Source organism: Silene latifolia, chromosome 1 (assembly GCF_048544455.1).
Source record: "Silene latifolia isolate original U9 population chromosome 1, ASM4854445v1, whole genome shotgun sequence".
Taxonomy (NCBI): domain Eukaryota; kingdom Viridiplantae; phylum Streptophyta; class Magnoliopsida; order Caryophyllales; family Caryophyllaceae; genus Silene; species Silene latifolia.
In genome coordinates this window covers 56781388-56790467 of record NC_133526.1, presented here as the reverse complement: position 1 = coordinate 56790467, position 9080 = coordinate 56781388, and the positions used below count along the sequence as shown (strand labels likewise).

General features: G+C 40.6%; 1 non-coding gene across 1 annotated transcript; it reads left to right on the top strand.

Annotated features, from left to right (window-relative positions):
- Positions 1-8488: 8488 nt before the first annotated feature.
- On the top strand, positions 8489-8595 carry LOC141619086 (small nucleolar RNA R71). The gene has a single exon (XR_012531583.1). It is a non-coding gene; the product is annotated as a small nucleolar RNA R71 (small nucleolar RNA).
- Positions 8596-9080: the final 485 nt, after the last annotated feature.

Below are 9080 nucleotides of genomic sequence, written 5' to 3'. Positions count from 1 at the left end.
TTAAGCATGAATTATTCCCCATGTTGGTTTCCCCTAATTACCCATTAACCCTAGCTAAGGAACTACTCACTCATTATCATGTTGAACATGCTAGCAAGGTTGTCAATCATACCAACAATGTGAAACATGATTAATAAATGAAAGTAATTAACAATAATTAAAAAGGGATTAAGAGAATTATATCTACTAATGATTCCAATAATAAAGGAAAGAATAAAAGAAGTACTTGATGCTTGATTGAGAGGTTGTCAATCTCCCAATAATAACCCAAAAATCTTCAATTACCCAAAATAAAGGATGAACAAAAGAGAGATTAAGGAAATAAAACTTGTGTTAAAACTTGATTAATTGTCGATTACAAAATTAAAGGGAGATTTGATTGATATTAACTACACTAAAGATTGCTAAGAAGAACATGCTCTTCTAATTAGACTAATGGGGTATTTATAGTGGGGATTAGGTGTATGAATTAGGGTTAACTAAGGGCTTAAATGACGATTAAGTCCCTACTTAAGGAAACGCCGGTTTTTTTGGAAGGATGGGCATCTTTCTTTGAAGCTTGAGGAAACGAAATGGTCTGCCTGGGAATCCGGGCGTCTTTAGCACGGGACGGGCGGATTCTGTGGTCTCTGCCCGAGCGTCTTTGGGAGAAGTCGGGCGTCTTCTGGAGCTGCTGCCCGGGCGTCTTGGGGTGACGACGCTCGGATTGTGGTGGTGGAGGACGGGCGTCTTCAGGACAATCCACACGGATTGCTGGACAGTCTCTTTTCTTCTTCTTTTCTTCCTTTTTCTTCATAAAATCCTCGGGGATGCAAGGATCTTTTCTCATCATTGCCCATCTACTATAGTATGTACAAAGGCCTTCTAATATTCCCTCTCCTTGATGCTTGGTCATTTAATTCAATCAATTTAGTCTCGTTTTGCCATGAAAATGCAGGTTTGCACTCCTTTCCTACCAAGGGATCAAAACCTCAAAGAATATGCAAAACAAAGAACTAAAGACAATAAATGACCCAAATATACACTAAAAAGCATGGGAACAAGTCTAATTCGGGGACTAAATGTGCTCTAATTATGGTCACATCAAATATCCCCAAACCGAACCTTTGCTCGTCCCGAGTAAAGAGGTGACAAAGACTAGGACCATTATTTAAACTAACCTAATAACATAGCCGATATGAGACAATTAGCGGGTCTCTCTCCGCCCCTTCAACTCACAACAAGACAACCATGAGGTAGGATGTCTTTCTGCAAGGCAAGGTGGGTCTTGCCAAAATGGCGACACATCCAAACATTAAATACACAAAATCAAATAATGGATGCATCTACAAAAGAATGCCACTTTCCTCATCTAAGTGGCGGAAATTATCTACAAGGGAAGCAATTCAAGGGTACACACTCCTTCATAGATGCAATTTCTTCAAACTACTAAGCCTAGAAGGATACCAATAAATCACCTCCAAGTTGTGTCAAGCTAGGGTACCTTTGTCCTCAATTGTTAAATGCTTTTGTCAAGAGTAGACTCCCTATGTTGTTAGAAACACTGGAGGATCGCGGAATTCCCCCTCTTGCCTAGACAAAAAGAAGGGTCGTCCCCTCTCTACCATGCACAAAAATGGATGCGATGGATAAAAGGGATCGAGAGATATTTGAGTTTCACTTTGGGAGTTTGCTTTTGTTGTTGTTTTTCCCCCCAATTTCTTGTGGCATATAACATTTGAGAACACTTTCTTGCCATTTCTTTTTGATTTTTGGCATTTCAACACTTGACAACTTTTCAACTTTTCTTTGCATTTCTTTTGAACATTTTCAAAGTTACCCCATATGTAGTGAGGGTGCCTTATATTTGAAGCTTTAGGAGTTCTATTTTTGCTCCTCTTTTCATTTGATGTATTTTGCAAACTTTCTTTCACTTTTCATTTCATTGAACTCAAATCAATTTCTTTTTATGCCCATTCCCTTTGATGACAAAAATGTGGTAGAACATGGATGAATGATGGATGGATGCATGGTTTCAAGGGTCACCTTGAAATAAACGGTAGCCAAGGAGTTATCACACCACAAGGTACTCTTGACTAGGCCTTAATCCATGGGTCAAAGGATACTAGCATGACACATCCTAGGGTGTTTTACAAGTATTCTAACAAGCAAAGTTTTAAGAAGAAAAAGCATCTAATAGGGCCTATATACACTTGTCAAGCTTCCCAAGTAGACGGTTTCGAAAAATGTTTCTAACATGCAAACTACATGCCATGATGCAACTAACATATATACATCCTAATGCAAATGATTCTACCAACTAATATGACATATACACTAAATACAAGTCCTAAGTTCGCATTGTTGTACCGCATCAATCAAAATAAAGCCACATAGTCATTAACATAAAGAGGAAAAAGGAGATTGGGAAGATCATACCATGCGGTCTTCAATATCCTCATGTCTCGGATGTGGCGTAGTCGATCAAAGTGAACAAGGATAAAACAAACATAATATATACAACAATATATACATGACTATACTACAAAGGAAATGAACTTGTTTTTGGTTTTTTCAATTTTTTCAAATTTTTATGGTTTTTTCAAAAAAATTCAATTTTTTTGGATTTTTGAATAAAAGTTAAGTTAGAATTCCCCATCCCCACACTAATATGGGCATTGTCCTCAATGGCCAAAATGATGGGAAATTATGCAATCATGATGCATGAATTCTACACTAAATGCAAGCTACACTAATCTACACTACATGATGCATGGGATTTTGTTTACGACGGAGATCGTAATTTAGATTACCTCCCGTTGTGTATGCATGTACTTCCACAAACCGAATTAGACATTATTTCTACTGTCCTAAGGTTGGGTGTAGTTCATGCACACAAGATGCAATGTATGAAACTAAATTTGTCATTTTGGATTTTCAAAAGTGGGAACAATGAAATAAGAACACCTCAATGGGGCCGAGGTGTTAGTCCTCTATGTTGCTAGGACTACTCCAACCATGATCAAGATAAATAAATAAAACAAAGAAGTAGACAAACCTCAAGAGGGTAGGAGCCTCCAAAGCTTGCTAGTCTTCCATCATATCATCATCATCATCTTCCTCAATAGAAGTGGACTCATCACCACTTTCCTCTTCACTTTCTTGTTCACTTTGTTCATCATCCTATTCTTCTTCTTCACTAGCCTCTTTATCAATGCTATCAACAACCACATCACCGACAACCTCATCGTCACCCGGAATCTCACCCCTAGATGCACTCGGAAAGAAGACTTCCCTATCCGCCCAACTAGGCAAAGGACATGAAGGATCAAGTAGTCCTTGCCTAGCTAAATGAAGGAGGGGTGGATATTGGGCTAAGTAAGCATCTTCCTAATCCTTAAAGGCTTGCTTGTGCATCTCTTGCATAAGAAGAGTCATATAATCTTTGCTTGCTTCAACACCTTCGGGTTTGAACTCTTGGTACTTGAAAGGATAGGGTGGTGTGACAATGGAATAGGGGGGCATTTCAACTTCATCCCTTTGTTGTCGGATAATGTATTCGGCCTCTTTTGAGAGGGGAAGGAGATAGTTGGTCCAATGGACACTTAAACGACAAATATTAGAAGGCAAAGTAAAAGATCTAGCCTCACTAGTGAGCCACCCAAACTTGGTGTCAAGAGGGTTATGAGTAACCCACTTGTACTTGTTAATCATAGCATCCAAATCAATGAGTTGACCACCCCTTTTCGCCACATACTTGTTATCCTTGTTGAAGTTCGGATCAAAGTACTTAGCCAAAAGGGTGACTAGACCTCAATTTACAATAACGGTAGTGCCTTGCTTCCCACAATCAACATTTAGCCATCTATCCACCAAAAGCCTTAGAGATTTGAATGGCTTGGTGAATTCCCTTCCAATGTTTAAGGCCGACTCAAGAAGAACAAAATCGAGCTTGGTAAAGTGGTTGGTGTCTTTTCTTGCAATGATGGTATTCCCAATGACCTTATGCCACACTTTAATGCTCAGATGGTGGACTAATAGAGCGCGACTAGCATGATAGTTCTCAAATTTCCTTCCGGAAATCGCCTCCCAAAGAGGATCGGGGTCATACTTTCCAACATTCTTGAAATAACTATGTGAATCACTAAGACCCAATGCTTTACCCATTTCCTCAAAGGTGATGCGCCTACTCACATTAGCTAGGCGGAACTCGATGTTTTCCATAGTCTCTACCTTTTTAACTTTCAAAGAACTCAAGAATTCTAAGGTAAGGGAGGGGTATGTCAATTCTTTTGTAGCAAACAATTTGCCCAACCCCATGGCTTCAAAGAAGGCTCTAGTTTGCTCAAGGACACCCAACTTATTCAAGGCATCTTCACAAATAAACTTGGTGGATAGAAAGGATTTTCTAGCATACTTGGCAAAAGTTTCCCTATGGGAGTTAGAAGTAAAAATTACCTCCGGATAGTTCGAAAGTTGAGCAATTTCCGGAGTAGTTGAAGTTGTTGCTTCCAAGGGAGGTTGTTGTTGTTGCACTTCCAAGTTTGAACTAGCTATCACCATAGCCAATGAGGCTTTCTTTGCTTGAAGACTCTTTTGTCTTGTTGAGAGTGCCTTTGCCTTAGGTGCCTTTGTTGCTCCTTTTGTCCTTGCCATTGATGATTTAACCAAGAAAAGAGTGAAAATCTTCAATTTCCAAGTGTAACCAAATCGATTTTAAGATGAAAGGCTTTGACTTTATAATTTCAAAAATCCACTCAAAGGTTGAAGATTTTGGTGCTTGGTTTGATTTTTGTTGAAAGAGGAGTGATTAATTGTTGTAAAAAGGATGATTTGATTTGATTTTGATGAATGAGATTGAGGAAATCTTGTTTTGGTGATGGAGAGGATGAGGGTTTTGAGTTTAGGGGTTTATGTGTGGTGTTTTGAATGAAGAAATGAAGAAATGAATGTGGGATGGGGTTTATAAAAGACCCGAAAAATTTGAATTGCAGGGGGAAGACGGGCGGCTTTCCTTCGGGACGCCCGGATTTTATCTGTTCTGGGTTGAGAATTCTCGCCTAAAGACGGGCGTCTTTCAGCAAAGACGCTCGGATTGTTCAGCTGCGGGACGGGCGTCTTTCACTGAAGACGGGCGGATTCCTTTCCAGTGATTTTTCTTGTTTTCCTCAGCCAAAAAGACGGGCGTCTTTTCTTCCAGGCCGGGCGTCTTTCTGAGGACGGGAGGATTCTTTTGCAGGACGCCCAGATTTGTTAACAGTCCCAAAATTTCAAAAATTCAACTCAGAAGGACGGGCGGATTTTGACAAATACGCCCGGATTGCCTGAAGACAGGCGGATTCTCTTGAAAACGCTCGGATTCTGCCTCTTTTACCCGGATTCAGTTCCATCCGTGTACTTGCATATCCCGTGTCATTTTCCATTCTTCAAATTCTCGTGTTCTTCATTGTGGGGGCACTACTAAGGCATGAATAGCCTAGGCAATTGCTATCTCCACACTAAGCTAAAGCACTACACATCAATTGAAATCATTAGTCCCTCCCTCACTTCTCTCAAAAATGATAATTATCTTGATCAAGGCATAAAAATCCAAAAATGACAAAAATGCAATATAAGAATTAAAATGCGAGTTAGGGAGTTAGAAATATTTACAAATGGTGGTTTAGGGAGGACCCCACCAAACTCTCATCCTTAGTGAGATGTCATGGGGGCATGTCCAGGGTGTTTTTGATGTTGCTCAACACCTTGAAGAAGTAATCAAAAGCTTGTTCATTATCATGATAAAGATCTTAAATAGATCTTTGCCCTTGTTGTCGGTCTTGATCGATAGCATTACCAATATAAGGATTGAAAATCCCTTCAAACTCATCGTCCCAAAGACCACAAACTTCATCTACTTGATCACTAAAGATATCTTGAGTTGATAGAGACAACTCTCCCATTTTCTTGTCTTGGCCAATGAGGTCATCCTCTTCATTGCTTGACTTTGGTGACAAGCTCTCTTTGTTACAATTCACTTGCTCTTTGAATGGAGCATCTTCAATTTTCTTCTTCCATTGGAGTTCCGACTTCTTCCTATCATCCTTCCGGCTATAATGATCAATCATGAAACATGGTTCATGCAAACGGGGAGCTCTCATGGTCTTGTCAAGATTGAAAGTTATGCTCTCATCTCCCACTTCTTGAGTGAGTTCTCCATGTTTCACATCAATCACCGCACCCACGGTTAGGGATGGCAATGGGTAGGGTTTGGGTAGGGTCCGCCTAGACCCGGACCCGGACCCGGACCCGGACCCGAGATTTTCCCTTTGAACCCGTACCCGACCCAGACCCGCAAGGGTCTAAAATTTGAGGACCCATACCCGGACCCTATGGGTAAGGGTAGGGTCCGGATCTACCCGCGGGTCCGAGTTTCAGCCACTTTAGTAACAAGATTAACAGCTATGGGGTCTATAATATTAAAATAAAAATTCATACTACTTTAACATTATGAGTTTATTAATCTGCCGTTAATGGTGGTTGTCGGTCGCCGCCTATTAGAGAGGTGGTTGCCAGTCGCGTATCAGTGCTGTGGTGGTGGTTTTCTTGTGTCGGTAGTGGAGTGGTGGTATTGTTAGAAGATTTTGGTTGGTTTTTATCACTTTATGGGATGAGGGAAGAAAAAGAGACTTTAGTTGGGTTTCTACAATCTGCCAGTATGAATTCAGAAAAGTTGTGATTTTGATTTTTTTTTTCTTTAATAAAGGGTCTAAGGGTCGGGTATGGGTCTCATAACTTAGACCCGGACCCGAAATATTTTCTTAAGACCCATACCCGACCCATACCCATTGGGTCTGAAAAAATGAGACCCATACCCGACCCATTAGGGTCCGACCCTCAGGGTCTGGGTTGGGTCTCTGACCCACTGCCATCCCTACCCGCGGTATGTAAGAAAGGTCTTCCTAGAATGATTGGAATGTTAGAGTCTTCTTCCATGTCAATAATGACAAAGTCCACCGGGATGAAAAATTTCCCAATTCGTACGGGAACATCTTCCCATATCCCTAATGGTGTCTTTGTCGATCTATCGGCCATTTGGAGTGTAATATTGGTGCATTTAAGCTCTCACATCCCCAACCTTTTACTCACCGAGTACGGCATAACACTCACACTAGCCCCTAGATCACATAAGGCTTTGTTGATCGTGGTGTCGCCAATGGTACACGGTATTGAGAAGCTTCCCGGATCTTTGAGTTTTGGAGGTGAACTCCCTTGAAGTATTGCACTACTCACCTTAGTGAAGGCGATAGTCTCAAGCTTCTGGATCGACTTCTTCTTTGTGAGGATGTCTTTCATGTATTTTGCATAGGCCGGCACGTGATTGATTAATTCCGTGAAAGGAATTAAGACTTCCAAATTCTTCACAATTTCCATAAATTTTCCAAGTTGGTCATCAAATTTGGGCTTGGCTTGATGACTTGGAAAAGGAAGTCTAATCACAATGGGCTCCTTCTCCTTGACTTTGTCTTCATTTTTCTTTGAAATTTCTTCTTTTGATGGTTCTCCATCCTTGGAGTTTTGCACAATTTCTTCTTTATCACTAGCTTTCACAACTTCATCCTCAACTTGCTTCTTCGGTGCTTCATACCTTGTACCACTTCTCAAGTGAATGGCACTAACTGTTTCATGTCTTGGGGGATTACTTTGAGGTGGTAATTACCCCTTTTGTCTTTGTGAGCTTGAAGATGCTAGTTGAGTCAATTGGGTTTCCAACATTTTGGTGTGAGCTAGGATGTTGTTGATGGTGGTTTCCTTTGCTTGACTATCTTTTTGCATTTGAGTGAAAAACACTTGTTGATTCTTTTGCATTTGAAGGACCGCTTTTTGAACATCAAAACCTTGGTCATTTTGTTGATTATATGGAGACTGATTTTGGTAACCTTGGTTTTGGTTGTAAAAGGGTCTTTGACTTTGGTTTCTCATGGGAGGTGGGGTGTATGTTGTTTGAGGGTTTTGAACATTTTGGCTTTTGTATGAGAGATTTGGATGGAATTTGGTGTTTTCATTGTAATAGTTGGAATAAGGGGTACCACTCTTGTATGCTTGGAAAGCATTCACTTGTTCATTTGTTCCCCTACATTCACTTTGGTCATGTCCCAAAGTTCCACAATTCTCACATATCCCACTTGGGATTGATGAAGATGCCGTCATGGCATTAACATGATGCTTTGGTGATTTTGAGGCTTCTTCAAGTCTAGCCATAGCTTTTTCAAACTTCAAATTGATGGTATCAATGTGAGCACTAAGTTGAGCACCCAATTGAGTAATAGAGTCCACTTTATGCTTTCCTCCTCTAGTAGCCTTGCGAGGTCTACTATATTGTGAGTTATGGACCACCATTTCCTCAATTTTGTTCCAAGTTTGATTGTCATCAACTTCGGTGAACATTCCATTTGATCCCATGTTGAGAATGTTCCTTGAATCTTCATATAGACCGTTCCAAAATTGTTGTACCAAGAACCACTCGCTAAGTCCTTGGTGAGGACATGAGCGACAAATTCCTTTGAATCGCTCCCAAGCTTCATACAAAGATTCTTCATCCCTTTGCTTAAAACCTGTAATTTGAGCTCTTAGCATGTTAGTCTTTTCCGGTGGATAGAACTTTTTGTAGAAAGCTAGAGCCAACTTCTTCCAAGAATCAATTCCGAGAGTAGCCTTATCAAGGCCTTTCAACCATTGTTTCGCGGTGCCAATTAGAGAAAAAGGAAATAAGACCCATCGAATTTGGTCTTGAGTTACACCGGTTTGAGAAATCGCATCACAATAGTCACAAAAGGTCTCCATATGAGAGTGAGGGTCTTCACTAGGAATCCCCCCAAATTGGCTTCTTTCGACTAATTGGATAAATGCGGATTTGGCAATAAAATTTCCGGTTAGATGTTGTGGTGTGGGAGTACCATTGGGTAGGTTCTCCTCGGTGGGTACAGAATGTGATGAAAACTTAGGCATTGTGGGTTGATTTTGTGTTGGATTTTGTGTTGGGTTCTCCTCACCTTCTCTTGCAAAAGGGTTGATGAACTCAATAGTTGGTTGAATATCTACAACCTCATCAATACCTCTCA